We start from the raw sequence: 24,468 nt of genomic DNA, 5'->3' as shown, positions 1-24,468 counted from the left end.
TGGGGAGGGGGATGGTGGTGATGATGTTGCGGAGTTACATTTATGCGTTGTGGCAGGCGACAACTGGTCGTAATTGGAGCACTTTGATTAGATTTTTTTCTCTCTCTCTCTCTCTGTAAAGATCTCTGCCGTCTCGTAGCCCCGAGAGCAGAGAGCCGTTGCAACACATAAATACACAAAAAAAAGAGAAGCAAAACTGGGGACAGCGTCGGAAAGAACTACTACTCAGGGGTGGATGGGAGCTGCAGTCAAACCCCGCAACAACCTCCCCCCACCCCCCCACCCCCTCTCCACTCCCCACTCCACCTGCCAAAAATAAAACACAGAAAGCAACCTCGGGAACGGAGGTTGAGAAACATATCGATGGAGCATCTCGACCCGGGAGGAGATGGTCTTTGAAGCTCTAGTGGAAAAATAAAGGTAAGCCTGTGTCTTCAGAAAGAGAGGGAGAGCGAGAAACCCCTGGAGTGTTAATGGCAATACAGAGTTTCATCTTGCCTTAGTTTTGCTTTGAACCCGTTGCTGGTTGACTGTGCAGTTACTCCCACCCACCCCCCCCACCCGCTCGTGATATTCAGCGCGCACGTTAACCGGGCTGTTTTATTTTTTTTCCTTAAAAAAATTCGTTTTTTTTTAAAAAAAAAAGGATCAAATCACATAGTCCACTTTTGTTTTCCCTGCAAAGGGACGTATGAGATGACCAATGTGGGAATCACATCGCCCCGGATGTCTCTGGATCGTTGCGAAATAAGACGACTTTGACAATAGGCGGCTCAGAATTGCACGACTATATGTCGCGAGAATGAGTGAAAGGCGCCGACATTGTGCTTTGGGTACGTTCATTTCGAATGAAATGTGAATTTAAAAAAAAAACCCGCTGCTCGTGATGGCTAATCGCATTATTGAAGGGTAATTGCAATGCTATTTTGACTAGATGCAACGTGGGAATCAATGAACAAAGGTATTTAGCAGATGATGTCTCTCGGCTGGTACTGCGGAACATTTCAAGGCTCTCAGCATCTCCAGCATGTTGCCCTGACTGCCTGCGCCCTGCACAGTCATTTTTTTTTTGGGAATACCATAGCCTGAAGGTGGGCGGTGGGGGGTGGGGTGGGGTGTGAGGGTGGAGGGGGGGGGGTGGGGTATGAATATGCACCCAGAGGCAGCGGTCTCATAGGAAATGGTGCTAGTAAGTAGTTCGCCTTGTGCACTTTCGATTCACAAGAGCTTTTGTTGCGCCGTGGCTTAGTGTCGCTGCTGCTTGCGTCTGTTAGAGATGAGCTCTCCGTGGTCCTGAAAACGTCTGTCGCTCGCTTCTCTCTCTCTGTCTCGGTAAGGTTTCTCTCCAGTTCGTCAGGCGCATCGTCTCGCCATTGTAATTTAGATGGAAGCAATTAAGTATTTTTTTAAAAAGCTGGCACGTTGGGCAGGCGAGTATGTGAATACATGCGCATTCCATAGTCTGGATGTCGTATTACTACTGGCTGGGCTGGACTCCTGCTCATGGTTAACAAGCATAGAACAAAATTTTACAGATATTCTTGTGAGTATTAGGAAATTATGTGCATTTTTTTTATTATTATTTAATGCACCGATGTAATTGCTATTACGATTATGAAAGCCTCGTATGTCTACTGTGGTGGGTGCTGCCAAGGTAACAGTACGTTCTCACAGCTGAACGCCTGCTTTTAGCATTTTCTTTTCCAAAATATCAATTTGGAAACTGCCACTAACAACAGTCTCGCAGAGAACGAGCTGTTTTACGGTGAATATGCCCCCAGTTGTGTTCTGTAATCTCTGGCGAAATTCTGTCAGGAATTTAAAGCTAGTCTGTGAAAATAGTTTCTTCAGTCGATGATGAAATTCGGTATTCAGCACAAGCCCCTCATTGTTGATTTTATCCTTTATTTGCGCCAATCTCATCTGTCACGGAGATTTCAGGATGCTGGGTGCAGCCAGTCAATAGACATAAGGGTGGTATCATAATGTGATAAGAATGAAATAACCATAAATGAAGAGGCTTCTGCCTGTCTTTTTTTTCTGGGTTCCACCCCTTCCATGAGCAGGAAAAAAAGGAAATACCACGCTCATGAGTGGTGATGCATTGAACAAAAATGTATTCTCACTTTCCCCATCAGCCAACATCGTCAGAGGAGTGATAGGAGCAACGGTGCTCAGGGAAATATCGTATTTTTCCTCTCTCTGCTTTCCCTTCATTGTAATGCAGTTAAGCGTCTCCGTGTGGAGGCCTGGAAGGGTTTCTGTGGCTGATTCACTTGGAGATTTACCCTGCTTCCGCCTGTCCATACCTACTGATGGGAACAACTGTCCTGAATGCTGCTCGTTCCTAAAATGACTTCTGAATCGTTTTGTTTTACACAGTTGATTAGCAAAGATTATCTTTAAATATTTCGAATCAATACTCGCATTACCTACCATGAATACTTTGAATACTTCTGTCACCCACCCACGCACAGTTGTTCCTCCCACGTCTAAATTATTTTCAAGGCAATGTATAATTAGATAAAGGGATTCTCAACAAATGAATGAAATTATGTGTCCTTTGTTTTAACCTCGCACCAATCACCCCCACCCTGCCCTCCCGCTACCCCAGGAACCTAACTGCTGGGCATCTTTTCGACTCAATGGTCAGGGGAATATTTGCTTTTGAGAATGAAAAGTCGAAAATCGAAGATACCTACGAGCTACGCGGTATTCTGCAAATGCTGCAACAGACAGGTGAGTTACTTAACTCTGTTTTTTTTGAGGTCTAACCTTTTCAGATGGGCTGTAATTTCAAATGCTGTACATTTGGAGACAGATATCAAATACATTAAATGGTCACCAATTCCGCACATACTTCAAAATGCATTTTATTCATTTTCCCTTTGCAGAGTGGCACTGATGAAAACTCGACTTGCTGTGTACTGAGGGAAGGACTACTCAGATTCATTCTTTGGATGCCGTCTTTGTTGATAATGGGTGTGGATTTTTGGCATTGGCTAGATGTTGCTAGATATATTCAGACTCTCTTCGGTGACGGGTATTCTTGGGTGTATAATACGGATTACGTTGTTATTGCTTAAGAATACGCGTAGTCGAGGAGAGTAAAGTCTTCGCACTTCAATGGACTAAAACCAAATGTACTTTTGCATAAAGGAATTGTGGGTTACTGATGTTCTACAACACAGCTCTCCATAGGAAATGGTAACGTGCTCACAAGACATGTATCAATACTTTGTTTTTTTTTATCTGAAAGTCAAACAAATGAATATATTTGCGTTGCATGTTAGCAATAGAACCACCCTCCCCTTTTTTAAAAACAATCTTTGAGAGAAGCCAACTCCAACAATTGGTATCATTTACCAAGACAATCAATTGTAATTGCAACAACACCACAAACGCTAGACAAATGAAGGACAACTTTCAAAGCGGATTGGTTCTGCTTTAAGTGTATTTAGATTTTATAACCGTGTAGGAATAGCCTTTGAGACATGCAAGCTTTCTTGTACGTAGATGTTCAACAGATCCTCTCTGTCCGATGTATGTTTCATGACGTTGTAAGATCAATCTGCTATTGAGACGTTATCACGGGACGAGCTAAAGCGATAATGTAAACGACAAGGGATGAAGCTGGGATTTAAGCAGTCATTTGTAGAGACGTCCTTTAGTCCTGTATCAGATCCTGCAGAAATAAAACTTCAGAGTGCAATTTTAAAGCAATAACAGCTAGTTGCTGTTTTCTATCCTTAAGGGGGATTTTAAAACAAATATTCATAATAACTGACAATATGATGTCATTCCATTACCTTCGCTACTACCTGTGAATTGAATATCCCTAGATTTCAAACATTGTTTAAATTCCACCCACCCCAAGATAAGAGTAAATTCGTGTCATTTTACATAAGACAAACGTCCAAAATCTGATTTGTACACTGTAAGGTTATATCATGATGAGTGGAATTAAAAGGACATTCACTTTTGCTTCTCAATCAGAGTTTCGGAAATGTTCTTGAAGTTTCTAACACCGAGGTAGAGATCAGTTAAAATCACATCGTTCCACAATAACTGAACAATACAGTCGAAGACAAATAGGTATTCGGATTGGGATTCAATCTTTGTGTTGTCTCAAAGTCCAGCCTCAGCCTGTACAGATCATTTGTCTGCTCAACTGATTTTCTCCCAGGCACGGTGTGCACTCTCTCATCTCGACTCATTTTGTCACTGCTGAAGTCGATAGTAGCGAATACTGAGAAGGTTAATTTGTACAATTGCCGTACTCAATCGCTTCTTGCAAATCACAGTCAAAGAAACCCTATCATTTCAATCATAAGACTGTTGGCTTATCTGAATAATTTATCATTCTCAGTAGCTCTGTGATACATGTTTTGAAGAGTTACTTTTTTTCTTTTCCAGTTTACAACAGAACGTGAGTATGTGCATAGCTTGTGAAATAGGAATAAGTGGGATAAATAGGAGTGTAAGATGGCTTCTGATGATGCTGTCACTATAAAGTCATTGAAATTGTACTTTTACACTTTTATAATGAGACCCTCGTCAGCCAGAAGTAGACACTGTATATCCTTCTTTATATAAATGACAAGAATTCTGCTATCTTCATATTTTATCGTATATTCATATAGTAGAAACCCACAGAAAATTAATTATGTTTAATGAAAGGGATATTAAGTTGGCGTTTTACTAAAGGACTGCAGACAACTCGACATTGTAAGGCAACAGTAGTAGTAAACTAATTGCTTCAATTTCAGTTTCTCCAGGTTGATCTTTTTGAACAGATCTTTTTTGCTACTTTTAGTGGATTGTGCTACATGGACTTTTTTTCTCTAGAAACTGCATAATCAAAATAGTCTTTGCTACTTTTTAAAAATATCGTAGACATATTTGTTATAAGCGTGCTTTCAATAGAGGTTAAAGTAAAGTATACGTCAACTCTAACCCTTAACAAGTGGCTCTTTTGCGTTAAACCTATTCAGAGGCAGAGACGTAGTAGTCGTGCCCCACCCAAAATTTGTGTCAGCCAAGTACTTTATTGTACTGCAGAAGCAGAGAGCAATGATACATTACACTTTTTCAGTTAAACGAGATACATGCAATAACGATTTAACATTGATTACTGCAAATCCAATGTTCGTTTGTAAATTGTGAACAGTGCTACACCTGTTCTATAGAACATTAGGCCTCGTAGCGTTTGTGAATGGAGCCAAATCAAATGCACATCAATCGCCTTACGGTGTTTACCTTCAATTTGTAAAGTCACATTAATTATAGGTTTATAACAGCCAAAAGTGTTTAACTAATTAACTAATGTCCTGCTACCATCTACTATTGATCGTGCAATGAATTCCTATTCTGCGATGCTCTAATTTTATAACAGTTGCAAAAGAAAGAAGTTATAATTTTATTGAAGAACCTTTGGATTTACTGAAGGACACTTACGCGACACTATAAGTAATATCTTTGGAGATATTGGCAGAGCAAAACGTGGAACTACAAAGACTTTGCTTAATGGCATTGTGCTTCCACGCAATAAATATGTCATGCAGACTTTTGCCTTCTAAAAAAGAGTATTTAAATTGCCACTGGCTTTCACAAAAGCTGACATCATCTACATTATCAAAGTTCAGATAACTATTGCAATGATAAAGCATGACTTTGTAGCAACGCACCAAACTGGCTAAATGTAATCGCTTTTCCATATCAAACTGCAAAGTTTAGTAATTTATTAAGTTATACAAGTGCGAATATTTTAGACAATGTATAATACAGAAGTTTACGAAACAAGTGGCGTTGTTGCCATTAGAATTGAGAACAATATGTTTAAGAAACAGTAACGCAACTCTTTCCACTAAGGTTTCAAGATGAATTGATTGGAAAATATATATTCGGCAGATGACGTCGAAAATACTTCAAAAGGTTTGGAATCTGTTAGATTTATAATAACAAAGACGCATTGCGTTATCAAGGATTAGTAGTTAGCCATAATCCACAGGCCAAAGAGGAACCAGGCATCTCTCTCCATTAGACCGCTTTACGTTAATACTTTGATTTTGGACAACATATTTCATGTAAATATACCTCATCTTTCTTTGCTTCTGGACCAATAGCACAAATTGTAGCGACATTGGCAAATAAACCAAAACTATGAAATTCAAAGAGGGCCTTGATGCTTGCGCTCAGAAGTTGTCTTCACACACGTATTCACTTTTCATCCTGCACTAGGATTAACACATGACAAACAGACGACCATAATCCAGTTAATTTAACAGCTCAACAATATTCCTTCGTTATCAAAATAGTTGTCTCTCTATCGCATTTGAGAACAATAAAGCTCAACAATTTTAAACATGCTGGAGCAGGTAACAATGCGCAATAAAAATACAGTATCACCAATAAATAATTGGAGATATTTATCTATTAGTCCCGTTATTTATCTAGGAGTTGTTGGATCTTCTAGCTCATATGTACTTGAAATCGATCGTGACTCTGTGAGCTGTGTGAAACTAACTTCAAGCGTCTGGACTTTGGTGAATAGAAACCAAAAGATAAATGAAAATTTTATGAAGCAATGGATCGTACATTAGGAAGTCACCTTTTTAAAAGTGGCATGAGCTTTTATTTCAGTGTCAGAATAAATGTCACAGCTGCCTCCACATAGTAACGGTAATGGTAATTGTAACGAATGTAGTGTTGAAGGAAGTGAATGATGGTGAAAGCAATGCCCTTTGAGGGTTGCAGTAGCATTGGTACGCCAAGATATAAATTATGAAATGATTTTCAGTTCATCTTTCTTTTCAGTTTGTTCAAAGGCGACTTTGGGTTGGACATCGAGTTTATTTCTAACATTTATTTGCTTTTGTTACGGCAAAAACCATTTATATCCGATTTATGCGATTACAAGGTTCAAAGGATTTTCAGTACTACAAAGGTTCACTAGATCCAGCAGAATCAAGGGCTTGTCCCATTTTGCAACTGAAGTTTAAAAGTGTCAGATCGCATTAATGTATCAAGATATTTATATTCGTGCTATGTCTTAAATACTTGAATGGAAAAACTTTCAAAATTCAAACCATATTCTTAGAGCCCAGTAAAAATACAAGCATTAAGGAATTAATTACTTTTTAAAAGTATACAGTATGGCAGATGACAGTCAAATGTTATGCAATTTACTTATTAGTAACATGTATAAAATAAAAATTGCTAGATCATTGATCTTTAATGAACAGATGGACATTAAAGGCTTAAACACTAAATTAAATTCTGATCATAAGAATTGAAATGTCACAGGAATTCTTCTTTGAAGCAGACTGCAGGAAAAATATCTATAGATTTGTACAAAATATTTGCATAACATCAGTATAAATTATGTTTGAAACATTAGAATTGGAAAGAGGCGTAATAAAATGCAATCAAAGAAAGCAAAATGGAGTCATTGCTTTTCTATTGATGCATTACTGAGCAGGTAGTGGTCTAATATGATTCTCTGATGCTAAAATATTGATGCCATAAAAAAAATCACACTAATACAAATCAATTGACACAAGTGTTCGTGTTACCATGTAAAGTAGAAAAATTAATGGTATTAGTGAAGGCTACACTTAATTTTGTCAGTTAGAATTCTTTAGAAAATTAAAATGCATTTATATTCCCATTAAATGGCTCAGTTTTCATCCATATGAGAAAGTTATTAGACCTCTCTGTTAGTTATAGATACAACAAAACATGCTGGCAGAGACTGACAGGCATTACAATTTCCAATTAAAAGTACAGTGATGCAATCGTTATAATATTTCAATTGGAAATATTTTGAACATTTATGGGAGAAAGGATTCCTTGAAATAAAAGGCTGTAAGAGTGTTTTACTGATGTGTGCATTAGTTTATTAAAAACTGATTTAACTCAGTTTAAATTTTTTTCCAAATATGCCAATCATAATGTGATAATGATTCTTGTGGGCTCACTTCGAATAACTTTTCTTAAGGATCATTAATAAAATGTAATGTAACACAATACTTTTCCATGTTCCATTTGGCTGCCATTGTCTCGGAAGTACATTTTATGGTGCTAAGTACATTTTGGAGTTAAATAATGAATAACTAGCATTAGTTATTACTCATTCCCACCTTTCTCATAATGTGTACAGTACTCATTGCATTGGTTGCTCTGATCTGTGTACCAGTGAAATGATTTTTCTTAAGTTGCTAATCAGGCAGTAATATAAAAACAACTTCTTAAGTGTGTGGCATCCATGTAAAATAATTATCTTGACTGTATTATCCCTTCTTCCCTTGGAATATATATTAAAAATGTAAATGATAACATACTTTATATCAAAAGTCACACAAATAAATTGTTGAAAAATATATGTAATTGTAAAAATGCAAAAAAGTGTTTGAATTTTCTCTTTACCTGTTATACCAAGGTAAAATATTTCTAGCATTATTATTTTTATGTGGATGTAATCAAAAACTATTGCAGAGAAAAGTTCACCTATCTGATGAAGCCTCAAATTTGAGCAGATCATATGGATGAGAAGTAAATAATTATAGTATAACAAGATGATTTTTCTTATTGCAATAATATAGAGCTTTATTGCACAGTTCTTTTTAGCCTGCAAGGACATCCAGATATTTAAATGAAAAAAAAGTCTTAAAATCCATCCACTGTTGTTTGAAGAGCTTCATAAAAAAACCTTTTGTTATTGCAAAGTTATTTGCAATTTCAAGAAGGCAGGAAGGAAAATTGTCAGTTTCTGCCAAGTAGTGCAAGGTCACAAGAATAATAGAATAAGCTAACTGATTGTCTGGATGCTACTTATAAAACTGTTTGTACACACAATCTGGGAAGTTGCTTTGCAATACTTCATTGTCCAGTCATTTGTCTGTCATCATAATGTTCTGATATATTATTGCTAAGATCAATGAGTATTGAAGCTTTAACACTATCATTATTTACATCAATGAGAATATGCTGCTTCAATTTTGGACTACTATAAAAAAATTGATTTGTGACAGCAAATTTGAAAGCATAAGGACATTGGCATTTTAAGACAGCAATAGTTTTTGCCTTTGGATGTGCTTACTGCCAGAATCAGTGGTATGATAAACTGTATGCCTTATTTATTAATGTCACTATCCCTTTCTATAAAATGTAAAACATTGCGTGTGGTATCTGACAAGTCTAAAGTATTTGACTTTTACCCTAAGACACAAGGTAAGCTAAATTTCATTTCACTAAAATAAAGCAATTCAGAATACTTAGGAAGAATTATTTACCAGAAAGTTTATATTTACAAAAATGTTTGGATTTCTGAAAAAAAGGATTCAAACCTCTTGTGGCAGAGATTGTGTTTTCACACTGACCCTATTCTAGATTTCTATAATTGCAATATAACACTTCATAAATATGCCAACTAGTCTGGAGAAAAGCACTTTCAGTAGCTAAAATGATTTTAGTTAACATATTGATGTGTCCACCTCTTAGGTATTTAGGCCTCAGATTTTGTTCTGATCAAAGTTTTTATGCCTCAGTTGAACCCTTAATTCCATGATGCTTTAAAAATTTGCAACTGCACAACATTGTCATCCTTTAGTATCATTCACACATTCTGGCCTTGGTACATACATTCAGATAATTATTTTTATGCTTGTCACTCCTGATTCCTGTTCTCTATTAACTACATTAACATACACCTCCACTTGCATACATAGCACTTCACAAGCTTTGACACATATTCTTACCGTATCAGAACTCACCTTTACAACATAGTTTCATGTCAGATTACTCCAAAATCCTGCATTTCAGTTTTCACCATGGAACAATACAAGACTTAAAACTCCTCTTTTGTTTCAGCACTTGGCTCCAATGAACGTTACCACTGACTAAGCCCCAAGTTGCATTTTGTAGAAATATTCAGGTTCTGGATCCTTCCACTTACAGTTCTTCCATTTTACAAAACTTCCATAATCTATTTCCTTGCTCCAACTCTCTTGTATAATGACTACCATTTGTTCCATGGCCTGCCATTTAAAAAAGTGAGTCTAAATTCATCTATAAAAATTGTATGAGAGTCCTACACATATAATTTATACACAACGTGAGGAAAAGAGGGATGAGTAGGACAGTGCCCAGTGTTGCTGTCTTAGTGTCAGGAACCTGGGTTTGATTCCATCCTCAAGCAACTGTCTGTGTGGAGTTTGCACATTCTCCTCATAAGTGTGCAGATTTCCTCTGGGTGATCTGGTTTCTCCCCACAGTCTGAAGATGTACAAGCTAGGTGGGTTGGCCATGCTAAATTACTCTGTAGTGTCCAGGGATACGTAAGTTAGGTGTGTTAGCCATGAGAAATGCAGGGTTAGTGGGGTGGGGGAGGGGCCTGGTTGGGATGCTCTCAAGACTCAGTATGGGGCCGAGTTGGGCTGAATGACCTGTTTCCACACTGTTGGGATTCTATTCTATAGACAAATATGTGATAGCAATGTGTTGAGAAAAACAGAATGCAAAAATGTTCTAGAAAAACCTTGGTGGAAAGAAATAGAGTAAGAAAAAAGATAGAGATAACTTCAAGAAAAGTTTATTTCTCTCCATGAATAACCAAAATATTAAAGATGAACTGATGTATATTGAACAGTAATATTGCCTATTCTATTCAATTCAGTAAGAAGGCTTGTGCTAGTTGAATGATCATTTGATGTAGAGTACACAAACTGCACATTTACATATACTGGAAACAGGGTAAAAACAATGACTGCAGATGCTGGAAACCAGATTCTGGATTAGTGGTGCTGGAAGAGCACAGCAGTTCAGGCAGCATCCGAGGAGCAGTAAAATCGATGTTTCGGGCAATAGCCCTTCATCAGGAAGGGCTTTTGCCTGAAACATCGATTTTACTGCTCCTCGGATGCTGCCTGAACTGCTGTGCTCTTCCAGCACCACTATCCCATATCCTGGAAACAGCTTATCAGCTTTTACGATCGAGTGAAAATGGGTCAAATTTCTACTTTAAAATCCAACAGCTATGGTTCTACAGGACGTGATAAAGATTTTTAAAAACTTTGTAAACTAATAACTATTTTGTCGCACTTACATCTCACTTTCCAGCCTGTTGATATATTTGAAGTCAGCCTTCTTGAACAAAATTGTCATCACTGTTTCATTCTGGCCTGAGTTCTATTGTTAAATGTGTTTTCATCAAAAAAGTGTGATATTTGTTAAAATCAAGTCCTAATTTCATTAAAGTCACGAATAAAGTCAATGCAAGCTCATCTTTTTTAACTTTGACATTTGTGACGCTGATATTAATATCTGCTCTAGAGCAATCCATACTCCCAAACCAGTTTGATTGAGAATTTACTTACTGGTAATTGATTTGAAAAACATATTTGTGACTGTTGAATGAGGCATAAAGATGTTGATAAGAGTTCAGAAACAGTTCCGTAATCCTGTAATTAATAACATTTCAAAAGACAATTGATCAACTTTAATATCTTTTGTTATTTCTATTTCTGTTAATATTTGTACAAACCTTTAACTTTAGTGAAACCATGAGAAATCAAATCAATATAAAGTAATTGAATCAGCCTAATTAGAGAAGCACGTTTTGTCCAATTTCAGCAATAATGTGTGTGCTAACACTGAGTTATTAGAATGCCAGATGTAAGAAATTTCAAAAATTGCACTGACAAAGTTACAGGTGGCCCTCGACAATTTCGTTCCATTTAGCACCAAATTATGGAGAATTTTAAGAAAGAAAATTAGTACTTGCCAAAGGTGCTTCACTTAAATCTCCTAAAGATAGAGAATTTTTAGTAAAGTAGAATTCAAGTCATAGATGTGTGAATCATTGTGTGCTAAGCCATTCAACCCTTAGTTCATTTGTGTATGCTAGTTAACAAATACTTAACTGATACTAACAGGAACGAGGGCCCAAATATGTGAAGGTAATATATTTTGAGTGAATTCAGAACAATCACAAAGCATAAACAATGAGGTGTTCAGATATAGTGCAGGATATTGCAGAAGTAATACAGGAAATTGTAGGTGACTATAATTATTATTTTTTTTACAATGAATTGTAAACTTACTAATGAGAAACACCATGAGAATCACCTGAAATTGCAGTCAGTTTATTCCATGGAAATTGATCAAGTGAATTTGAAAAGTAATGATATTGTTTGTAAGTCTAAAATATTTTCAGAATTTGAAAAGTATCAGCATTTTCAGGTGCTTATATAAAATTTAGAATATACCAATATATTTGTCTATAAAATGAGGCACTGTATTCAATGTTTAAATTCAAACATAAGGACCTTTAAATTGCTGGTAATTTTGTTATGTAGAAACTGAAACAAAAATAGAAGAAGCAAAAGTAACAATTTAAAACTTGTATGCTGTAACAAAACCAAACTTGACATGTCTATTTATCCACCAGAATATAATAAATGAATTGATGAGGGCATGGTTTTTAGGGACAAGACAATATTTTGCTGTCTTTAATTTTGCTACATCATTTGGAAAGATATGTGATGTGCTATTTCTCAACTGTTAATTTGCTGATTTGATGTTAAAAACAATTGTTATGACCTCAAATGTCTGGCAATTAATTCCATAACTTTTCCAATTTTGCTTGGAATGGGTCATTCTAATTTTCTAATTTGCAGTCATCTACTTGTAGCGAAGGCTGTAAACTTGAAATATAGGAAATCATGGGTGAAAATATATATCTGAGTTGGAGCTCATCATATTGTATTATCAATGTTATGGCAAATAATAGAAGGGAAAATGTATTGAAAGGTCTATGAAAATATAAGTCAGGACCAATGTAATGATTTATAATATATTAATGTTGCAGTCATGAATGTTAGTCCTAATTATCTGTATTCAAAATTGAGCCTAACAGATGATTTTTCATATGATAATTTACTTACCTTTTATCGGTAACTAATATACTGATGCCAGCTTACATCAAAATGTTTTATTTTTTAATTTCTTTTGAAGATCAGTGATGACCATTGCATAGAAATGGTACGATAATGTTTATATTGTATTATGTAACATATGCGACATAGTAATATATGCATTTATTACTATTCACAATATGTTTATAAATTGTGCACAAACATCCAAATTAAGATGATTCATCCAGAGTTATCAATTTCAATATTACATAAGTCATGATGCAAACTTGTATAGTAAAGAAAATGTCAGTTAAGGGGGAAAAGTGTAAGAAGCAATCAAATGAACAACATGCCAGGGAAATTAAATTGAATAAGTATGAGCATGAGACAGCTACAGTTTTACATGTTACCTCAAACCTGTCTATCTCAAATTGAACTATACAATGACAGAAAGCATGCAACAGAAACAGATGAAGACTAAGTTCTGGGCTAACTCATTTCTAAAATGAAGGAAACATAATGTGGTGTGGTCTTTGTTGCACCCCAGACACAAAGCAATCCAAAGGCAATCTATCAGCCATTAGGTTTTATTTATCAAAACACTTGTGATGAGAAAAGGCACATGAAGTATAATGCTGATATTCTAAGGTAAGTAATCACATTTCGTCATCTTAAAGTGAGGAGGAAATAATTCTGTTTATTGGAGGAGAGAGATAACCGGAAGAATTGACTTGGATTTAATTGTTGACCTACCAGAGGCAAGATCCACTTTAGTTCTAAATATATATTTGATCCATTAGTTGTTTCTTAAAAAATGTGCAGCGTGCGCAATTCTGTCAAGGCATCAATCAGTTGTAAAATACTGTCTTTATAATTGAATAGCGTACAAGTGACTATGCTAGCTGTTTATAAATAGTAAAATTAAATGCATATTTTGATAAACACTGTGTAGGCCAACATAGAAAACATGTACAATAAGCAATTGATTCTTTTCTACAGATATTATATTTCCAGATGTAAGAATTCAATAGCTCATCATCTTCTTTATTTCCTGAAAATTTTCAGGTAATGCATTAATTCCTCCAGGAATTACAAAGAAAAGATGCAATTTATGTATTAATTGGAAGCTGATGTAAAAGATACTGTAGCTCAATGCCAGAAGAATTCAAAGTGTCTGAAAGATGATAAAGTTGATTGTTCCTTCAACATCAATGCAATTTTCTTTGATGCAACCATTGTAAAACAAATAGAAAAACAATTTCAGAATATAGTCAATTTCTCAAAACACTAAAAGAAGAAACAAGGTTTGACATTTTCAACAAATTCACAAAAGAGGGGTTTGCTATAGTTCACAGTAACTTTCAAAATTCAGTTGGGTCGTCTAATAATCAATGAATATAGGCAAAGTTGAAAGCCTTGATTAGTTTGTTGATGTTCTGCAAGTTGAGCAATATTGCTTAAAAGCCAGTCTGGTGGAACAAATTTGAATTCGGAAACTGGTAGACCTGGATTTTTCATTAAAAATAATCTCATTGCTCAGATCAAAATTTATAGCAGCAGCAATCCAAAGGATGCTCTTTATCCAAAAACAATGGACATGAAATAGAAGACCATCAAGTAGATAATATTGTTCTTCCCTTTAATTGTGATGTTATAAAATTACAACATTGTGGTTTTTCTGGACATTTTGTCCTCTTCTCCAGAAAGCATTGGTGTATTGCATGGGTTCTAAATCAGCTTTGTGCATTGAGTTGTTAATAAGTAACTGCATATTTTCAGTCTATGAGCTGTATTGCAACTGAACCCAACATTGTTTAGGAAAGGCATTTGTACATTTCTACCAGTAGAATTGACTATTATATGGTAATGAGGAACAAGAAACCTGGTTGAATTCCCCTTCCAAACTCAGGGGCAAAAGGCCAATTGCATTAATCCTTTCACATCTCAGTGCATTCCAGAGAGCAAACACTGTTTATATAATTTTCTCACTGGATTGATTCATCAAACCACCAGAGAAATCACATAGATCATTGAAAGAAAAGGTTTGTCATGTAAATGCCATTGCTTTCAGTAGACAGCAAGCTAAGTGCAATTATCAGAAATTCTGATACTTATTAAAAATGAGCAACCTTTTCAGATGTAAAACAGAATATATTTCTGTTACAAAACATTTGTGGCCTCAAGAAAATGACAGTATTGATTAAGGTTTGCAAGTGAAAATATGGTCAGTAGAAAATGTATCAGGGTCAAAGATAAATGAATGGATAAATTGATAAAGCATAACCTTGATTCAATGAAAATACTGTACAGAGTGCTGTATGTTTGTCAAAATGATATATCATTCCAATGAAGTTACAAAGGGTTCCATGTATGCTAATCTGCAAAACCATAACAATACAGACAGAGATAAGCAACTGCAGTCCAATAGTCAAAAAGTGTAGTGTTCGAAAAGCACAGCTGGTCAGGCAGCATCCGAGGTGCAGGAGAATCAACATTGAGCGTAATCTCTTCATCAGCTCATGTTCAAAACATCAATTCTCCTGCTCCTCACATGCTGCCTGACTGGCTGTGCTTTTCCAGCACCACACTTTTTGGAAGACTTTCCTGCATCCAGTTATGATTAAATCATTAACAGGAAAATAAAACTGACTGGACATTCTGGATGAGGCTAAAAGAATGAAAACCATTTATCATAGGACACCAGGATGATCTTAACTATTATGGTTAATAGTGGTCGGTCAATTCACAATGCTCTATAAGTTATCAATGAATTTATTGGACACAGCTAAGTTAATGAGCATCAACCACATTCCACTGAAGACCTGTGTTTCAGAACTGGCCATAATCCAAACTAATCAGTTTTACTACAGATGTAATAGTTTCATCTACCCAGCAGTGTGGAAAATTGCCCAATTATGTCCTGACCATAAAAATAATATATATCCAATCCATCCAATACCATCCTACTAGCTTATTCTCGATTACTTGCAGAAAATGGCAAGGAGTCATCAACAGTGCAATAAAGAGCAACAATATTCACCAATAACCTAATCACCAATTTTCAGTTGGATTTTCCAGGATGACTCATTTCTGGACCTCATTTCAGCCTTGCTTCTGATATAAGTACAAACCGGATTCTAGAAGGAAATCACAGATTCCCAAAATCTAAGCAACGTTGACTTCATGTGGCACCCAGGATCTTTAAACAATTGAAAGAAGTGGGAATTGGAGGAAACACTGCATAGGTTGAAGTTGAGACTGAAAGGAAAGGATGATGTTGGGTGTCAATCATTTCAACCCCAGGATGTCACTGCAGGAGTTCAAAGCAGGGGCAATGTTCTGGTCCAAACATCTTCAGCTGCTCAATCAATGACCTTATCTTGAACATAAAGTTTGAAATAAGGCTGTTCAACTAACAGGATTTTGGAAGTGTCTTCATCACATGGACTACAATCGTTAAAGAAGGCCCACCATTACCTAATAAATAACATCTAAGGATAGACAAAAAATGCATCTTGTTTCCCAACGAACCCAACTTTCACTCCTGAAAGTAAAGATCAACTTTAATTTTTTTTCCTCCTCTAGCACATTCAAATTTCTGAAAGTGAGATATTTCAGCATTTGAGATTAAATAATTTGCGACCTTTTTGTACCTCCACAATTATTAAAATGAACAAGCTAGAAAAAACTTTCTCAGACAGGAAGACAGTTTACAGTGACACTGACAAAAAACAAATGAAGCTATCTAATGAAGGATTTTTCTACCAATGAAACAAGTGTTACTCTGAATCTGGAATGCCAATTTATTGCTGAAATTTAAAGTTTGTGCCGTGAGCTTGAGAATTTCAAAATCCATTCTAAGTGAGCCACTCAGATAATGGATAGTTGCCATCAGTTAATGATGGATTAAATGTGCAAGAATAATGTTCCGACACAGTATGCAGCAGTTCCTCAGGGCAGCTGAGGCCCCAAGCTTAATTATATTCTGATGTTTTATGAATGATCTTGCTGCCATAAAAATACTGGAAGTGGAAATGTCCACTGATGATTACTTAACATCCAGCCTGATTTACAAAGTCCTTTGATAATGCAACTGTCCATCCTTGCATATGGGTATCAGGCTTGAGTTGATAAATGACAAGTAACATAAGCACAATCCTAAGCAACGACTCTTCCTAAAATGAAAGAGCAGAACCAACTCTACTTAACATTCAATGTCATTTCTTCAGGGAATTCTACATGTGCAATATCTCAGTCCCGCTGACCAAAAGTCCAACCACACTAACCATATAACTGCCATGGATCCTAGAACAGGTCAGCATCAGAATAAGTGGCTATCCTCCCATCTCTCCAAATACACTTTTCCACTTATGACATATGGTAAGAGTGCATAGAATGCTCTCCACATGCCTAGGTGTTGCTGAATAACAGTTTCAAAACTTGACAGTAATAAGGACAAAGTAGTCCATTTGACTGGAACCCCATACATTTGTGGTTGTAGTGTGTACTGTTCACAGGATGCACTAATTCAAGTTTCTCAGCCATTTTTAGTGGCATCTCAAGCACCTACAAAGACATGTGCATGAGAAAATCATCAACCCTAACTCTGCTTGCAAGCCACATGTCATTTTGTTTTGAATATTGTACATGGGATGTGGGCACACCTGGCAAGTCCAGCATTTTTCACCCATCACTAGTTGCCCTTGAATTGAATGGCTTGCTAGGACCTTTCAGAGATGAGTTAACAGTTAGCCACATAGTTGTAGTTCTGGAGTCAATGCAAACAAGATCAGATAAAGATACCTCTGAATAACAATGTTGAATCTGATGAATTTTTGGCAATGACTAGATGCCATCATTAGAATGTGTTGATTTTTAATTTATTTTTGAATGCAAACTTCACATCAACCATGATGGGATTTGAACCCATTTTCACAGAGCATTAGCTTGGGGCTCAAGATTGCCACACCAGTGACAACACTACTAAGTCATAAGACCATAAGACATAGGAGCAGACAAAAGGCCATTCAGCCCATTGAGTCTGTTCTGTCATTCAATCACATCTGATAAGTTTCTCATCCCCACTTTCCCGCCTTCTCGCCGTAACCCTTGACAATCAAGAACCTATCTATATCAGTCTTAAATACACTCAATAACCTGCCCTCCACAGCCTTCTGTGGCAATGAATTGTGTATCGAACTGGGCAGCCACGAGGTATTGAACTGCAGAATCAAAATCCTGTATCTCTAGATGTAGCAATATATTGGGTAGACTGTCAAAACATAGACACTACTTAAGGGCAATTAAGGATAAGCAATACATTCTGGACTTGCCAGTAATGCCACCCAATTGTTTATATTGGCTTGAACAGTAATGGAAGAAAAAGTAGAATAAAATACTGAAAAGAATACAAATAAATAGAAACCTGACCTTATTGATACAATGTCATAAAGTTTGCAATAACCTTGGTAAGAAATAATAATCAGTGAAGTAAGTTTGTAAAATGAAGTTAGCTTCATATACTTTTTACCTTGGAAAGGGTTGATTGCTAGTAAGTTATTTTTTCAAAAATAATTCCAACAATTATTTTCCATTTAATATTCACAAGAGAAACTAAATAGCTAACAGAAATCTTGTGCTGTTTTTTATATGCTGTGTGATTTATTTAGCTTTGTAAATAAGGGAATGGCATTCTTTGCACACATTCTTTCCCCAAATATTTTCTTCTCTGCCCTCTCAGATTCAATGCTCAACCGGGGAAATCTTGGAAAAGCCCTGAGCTGCCTGCCGGGTGCCACACAATAGTCAATGTTGTGGAGATTCATTTAATTTGCCTATTTCCTAATTTGACACAGACTCCATATGTGCCCATACAGTGCAGCATCTAGGATGGGTGGTTCAAATGTCCTCATCTACTCTGTCATACTGAACGTTGGTTTTCTATTGCACTAACTTGCTGGCTGGATTCAATTTTTTTTTAACAGTAAGTGAGAATAGAAAAGGATACATGGGAGTCATGCTCAGGGCAGTCCTGATACTATTATATGAATGCTCAGTAAGTGTTGTAAATGTATTTACTGTGCAAATACTCTAACTTATTAAAATCTAGACAGATTGGAATGATACATATAATATTTCCATGTCATAGCATCATAAAACCATTACAGTACGGAAGGAGACAATTTGGCAAATCGATCTGTGCTGGCTCTTTATTGAGCAATATAATCAGTTTCATTCCACTGTGCTATCCCCATAGCCCCGCAAACCTATTTCCTTCAATTGCACATCCTATTTCCTTTTTTAAATAATTCATCACCTTCATTGTCCTCATGTATAATTAATTATATTTACCGATATTGCATAACGGAATTAAATATTTTAGGTAATATTTTACATTGCCACAGGCTTTTGGAGGTCTCCAAGGATATATTCTTGGTCTCCTCCCATTTCGCATCTAAATACTGCCCCTTGGTAACATAATTTAGAAACGTAGCATTTGATTCCACATTTTCAGTTGTGACACTTAGCTCCACTTCACCACAATCTTTCTTGAGCCCTCCACTGTCAATGTGTTATTAATCTGTTTGTCTGATGTTTGGTCCTGGATAAATTATAGTTTCCTCAAATTAAGTATTGAAAAAGCTATTGCCTTTGTTCCCCACCATGACTTCCATTTCACACTGTCCATTTCACCCCTCTGTCAGACCTTACCTAAAGCTAAACTGAACTGTTTTAATCTTTGATCTCCCATAGGTTGTGCTCCTAAACCTTCCTATTCCCTATTACAAAGAATGTCTAGTTTCACCTCTGAACTGACATTCAATATTACACTTCTCTGCTTCTATCTCAGCCAGCTGACAGCTTCATGCTTCATTCATGCTTTTGTACCCTCCAGACATGACTGTTCAAATACTTTCTTGGCTGGTCTCCCATCTTGTACCTGCCATATATTTCAGCTGTTCCAAACTCTGCTGCCATCATAACTTGTACAAAGTTTCATTCACACTTTCAAACCTTGGCTTGCTGATCTACATTGGCTCCAAGCCTACCAACATCACAATTAAAAAATTCTTATCCTTATGTTCAAATTTTTAAATTTCCATTCTATTCCTATTTCTGGTAGTTTCTCTAAACCTAAAACCCTATGCTTTGCTCCATCTCTGGTCTCTATGCATTGCCTACCGTTTCCACTGCATAACATTGTCTCTTCAGCGGTCTAACTCAATGACTCTACTTTTTAAACCTCTTGATTTCCTAACCTCTCTGCTTTTATGGCTCTCCTTTTAACCTATCTCTTTTACCAAGCCTTCACCCCTTATATTCTGATTTATTTCGGTATCAGCTTTTGCTTAATTGTACTCATTTGAAAAATGTTATGTTTGCCTATATTAAAATCACTTTACGTTAAAAGTGAGTCCTTGTTGTTGATTTTACCATAAGGATACTGTCAATGTTCCTTGTACAACCAATAGGAAGTTATTAAAAATAAGATAAGGGCATAATAGGAATCATGTGTTGGACATAGTTCTTATTTTTTGATAAGATTTTCATGTGAGAGGTTTGTTATGACTCATGAATTGAAACTTGCTTTACTTTATAGCACTGTCTATTGATAGTAAGCTATTTGAATGCAGACATTTAAACCAACAGCTTGGAATCTATTATGCAATGTTACTCATTGAGGTCCCAGGTGGTTCAGACATTCATTTTACATTAATCTCTACAATGTACAGACAGCAAACAGTTTCTTCAGCTGTTGTCCTATGAAAATTTCCATATTTATGCATTTAAATGACAAAATGCATAAGTACTGTGATACAATTCATGCAAGTTCATTGCATAATAATTAGCAGTAGATGCCAGAAAATTATGTAATTATATATTAATTCATACCAACGTACAATTAGCTTCATTATATTATGTTATAAATCAATATCTGTCTTACAATTATGTGACAAGTGTTAAAAGCTTGTAGCATACTTAGTGGATAATGCTTTGTATTTTTCAGTTGAGTTCAACCTCCACTTAACTAGAGTTCTATATTAACCACTGTTTCCTATTCTTTCAGTACTTTTCCCACTTCTTCTACATCGGTTTCTGATTCTTCAATTCATATTGATATGGTTAAATCAGCCAAGCACCTTCTTGCATTGAGGAATCGGACTGAAGATCAGTCACCCATCATTATTCAACCTAATGTGTAGACCCCAAGGAATGAGTGCATCATCAAGGGATCAGTGGAAATAAACAAATACACGTGTGTATGTCTAATCTCTATCAGAGACTATTTACATTAACCGTACACACCCCTTCCAATTTGGAATAAAAAGCATCCTAAGGAAGTGCACACATTTAATCAAATTTGTTAATAGTCAATTCCAGGACCTAGGGTAAGACAAAAAGAAAGGCATGAAGATTAAACTATGTTCAGTTTCCTTTCTTTGTCAGAAAAATTGATATGCTGATCTGCCACCTTAAGTAAAACAGCTGCCACCTGGCTTATACAATTAGATATGGTAGCTGGGCTGTGGCTTATGGTAAAAGCTACATAAAGCTGATAGTTACCAGAAAGATGGAAGGTGAGAGCAGCTGTCATCTTCACTGCCACCAGAAAAGCTGTGCTCATTATAGAATCTATTTGCAAATCATGCTTTTATCCCTGACAAAACCCAAAGGCTGCTTGTTTGAACAATTGAAAACTCGGGATATCAGTTCTAGAACATACAATTGGGACTGACATAGCCACATGGATCTTTCTCATTCCCCCAAATTTGCTTTCCTATTCTATCTCTACCAGTCCTCATAGAAAAAGTATTCCCTTGTTATTAAGTGGAGCATCACATCTTTTCCATTCATTCATGGGATCTGAGTGTCATGAGCAAGGCTGGCACTTACTACCATCCTCTAATTGTCCTCCAGAATTTGGTGGTGAGCAATCGTTTTGACTCGCTACAATCCAAGTAGTAAGAAATTAATGTTGCAGTTTGTCAGCTGTAAAAAGAAAAGATTGGAAAATAATTACAACAAAGTGTTCTCCTGCTGTGAGAAATTGTCCCAAAAATAACCCTAGTTGTAGCATTTTCCAATCTATGGAGGCTTGCAATTATCGGTCACTCCTCTCTGTAGGGAGCCACTCAATGAAGCTTCTATGAGACCCAATGGAAGCAACATTGTAGGAATCCCACACATCAACATGCTTTCTCTGTCTTAATGCAAATTAGAAAACAGCGAAATGAGATAAATTCAGCTGAGTACACGGAGAGGGGGAATAGAAATTTCCACCCTGAACAAAAGACAGATTTCCTATGGAGGTACTCCTTAATTTGATTGTTGATGATTTTTCCTTAAAAATGGAAAATATGTGTTATAGTGAGCCTCTAGGAGGATTAATACCTGAAATAATGGCTTTGACATTGACCCCTATCAACTGACAGTAGATCAGGTCAATTGAGTGGTTCAATAATTAAGCATGAAAAACAGGTCATGGAAAGGAAGTTTTTTAAAATATTGTTTTATTGTAGTGGATGTCAGGAAATCTGACTCTGTGTCAGAGAGGGAGATGGAACATTTAATTAACAGAAATGAATTGGATTCCCACAGTGCAGTTGTGAGTGTCATTTAAAATGGACTGTTTGTTGCAAGGGATTCCCAGTGACCATAAAATATAGGAACAGCAGTAGGTCATTCAGCCTGCCAAGTCTGCTCTGTCTTTCACTGAGACTATGCCTGATCTGATAATCCTCAACTCACTTTCCTGCCCTTTCTCCATTACACTTGATCCCCAAACTGATGAAAAATCTGTCAATCTCAGCCTTGAATGTACTTAATCACTGAGCCTTGGCAACCCTCTGCCATAAAAAAGTCCACAGATTCACTACCTTTTGAGAGAAAATAACTCATCCACATCTCTGTCCTAAATGGATGACCCTTTATTCTGTATAGTTTTAGGATCTCCCACAAGGGGAAACAACCTCTATCCAAGCAGACAAACCACTTATGTTTCAATAAGGTAATTTCTCAAATTCTTCTCAACTCCAATGAGTATAGGCCCAAACTACAACCTTTCCCCAAAGTAAAATCCCTCTATACCAGAGACCAACCTAATAAACATTCTCTTGCCTGCCTCCAATGCCAGTACATCTTAAATAGGAAATCATTTCGGAGCGGCATGGTGGCTCAGTGGTTAGCACCGCTGTCTCGCAGTGCCAGGGACCTGGATTCAAGTTCCATCTCGGGCGACTGTTTGGGAGCTTGCAAATTCTACCTATGTCTGTGTGGGTTTCCTCTACGTGCTCCGGTTTCCTCCCACAATCCAAAAATATGCAAATTAGGTGAATTGGCCATGCTAAATTGCCCATAGTGTTAGGTGCGTTAGTCAGGGGTAAATATAGGGTACGGGAATGGGTCTGGAAGGGTTACTCTTTGGAGGGCCAGTGTGGACTTGTTGGGCCAAAGGGCCTGTTTCCATCTAATCTCTCGTGATGTTAAAAAAAAACTGTTCAAGTATTCAGGGTACCAAACAACTAGTACAGTTATTATAGCTTTGTATCTTTTATCTAGATACTCCATTTCCTTTGAGATGAAGGAGAACATTACCATTTATCTTCCCTATTCCTTGCTAATTTGGATACAAGCCTTTGGTGATTCATACATGAGGCCCCCAAATATCTCCATGCTGTAGCTTTCAGTGTCTTTCTCCCTTTAAATAACAATCATTTCCTCTACTTGTCCTGCCAAAGTGCATAACCTCTCATTTTTCACTTTGGGATATGGAATATAAAGTTTATTCCACTCACTTAACTTGCTCATATCCATTTGCAGATTCTGTTATCCTCAACACTTACCTTCCCACCAATTTTTGTGGCATCTGCAAACTTGTCTGTAGCAGGTTTGATTCCTTCATCTAAGTCATTGACATATACTGTAAATAATTATGGTTCTAGCACAGTTCCCTGTGGCACTCTGCTAGGTAAGGCTGCCATCATGAAGATGCCCTCCGTAACTCCCAACTCTGTCTGAGAAAAAACAGAATCCTCTACCCATGCTAATATACTGTCTCCAACACCTTTAGCACTTACATTATTACATAGCCTTTGTGGTATCCTTTCAAATACCTTCTGAAAATCCAAATATAGGGCACCCACAGCTTCCCCTTTAACTAGCCCATGGGAATTACAGTGGCATTGAGGTTAGCACTGCTGCCCTCAGTGCCAAGGACCCAAGATCGATTCGAGCCTTAGATGACTGTGCTGAAGATTCACATTTGCAACATGCCTGCATGGGTTTCCTCCAGGTGCTCCAGAATCCTCCTAAAGTTTAAAGATCTGCAGGTTAGGTGGATTGGCCAGGCTAAATTGACCATTGTATCCAGGAACGTACAGGCTAGGTGGATTAGTCATGGGAAATGCTGGGTTACAAGGATGGGGTAAGTCTGGGAGGGATGATCTTTGCAGGATCAGTTTGTACGTGATGAGCTAAATGGCCCGCTTTCACACTGTATGGATTCTATTCTATCCTGCTATTACTGCCTCAAAGAATTCTTATAAATTTGTCA

The 24,468-nt window shown here is 36.8% G+C and overlaps 1 long non-coding RNA gene across 3 annotated transcripts; it reads left to right on the top strand.

Annotated features, from left to right (window-relative positions):
- Window positions 1-281: 281 nt before the first annotated feature.
- Window positions 282-21,174, top strand: LOC122554212 (uncharacterized). 3 transcript variants are annotated; one of them, XR_006312939.2, is made up of 4 exons: window positions 282-420; window positions 686-833; window positions 2,615-2,739; window positions 20,983-21,174. It is a non-coding gene; the product is annotated as an uncharacterized LOC122554212 (long non-coding RNA). The 3 variants fall into 3 exon arrangements; XR_006312938.2 differs by lacking the exons at window positions 282-420; window positions 686-833 and adding an exon at window positions 1,339-1,543; XR_015758119.1 differs by lacking the exons at window positions 282-420; window positions 686-833; window positions 20,983-21,174 and adding exons at window positions 1,339-1,543; window positions 2,895-10,798.
- Window positions 21,175-24,468: the final 3,294 nt, after the last annotated feature.

The sequence above is a fragment of the Chiloscyllium plagiosum genome, unplaced genomic scaffold, assembly GCF_037043375.1.
Source record: "Chiloscyllium plagiosum isolate Xiang-an unplaced genomic scaffold, Cpla_swu_hap1 HiC_scaffold_9, whole genome shotgun sequence".
Classification (NCBI taxonomy): domain Eukaryota; kingdom Metazoa; phylum Chordata; class Chondrichthyes; order Orectolobiformes; family Hemiscylliidae; genus Chiloscyllium; species Chiloscyllium plagiosum.
Note: the sequence above shows the minus strand (reverse complement) of the source record. Positions and strands in the feature narration are given on the sequence as shown.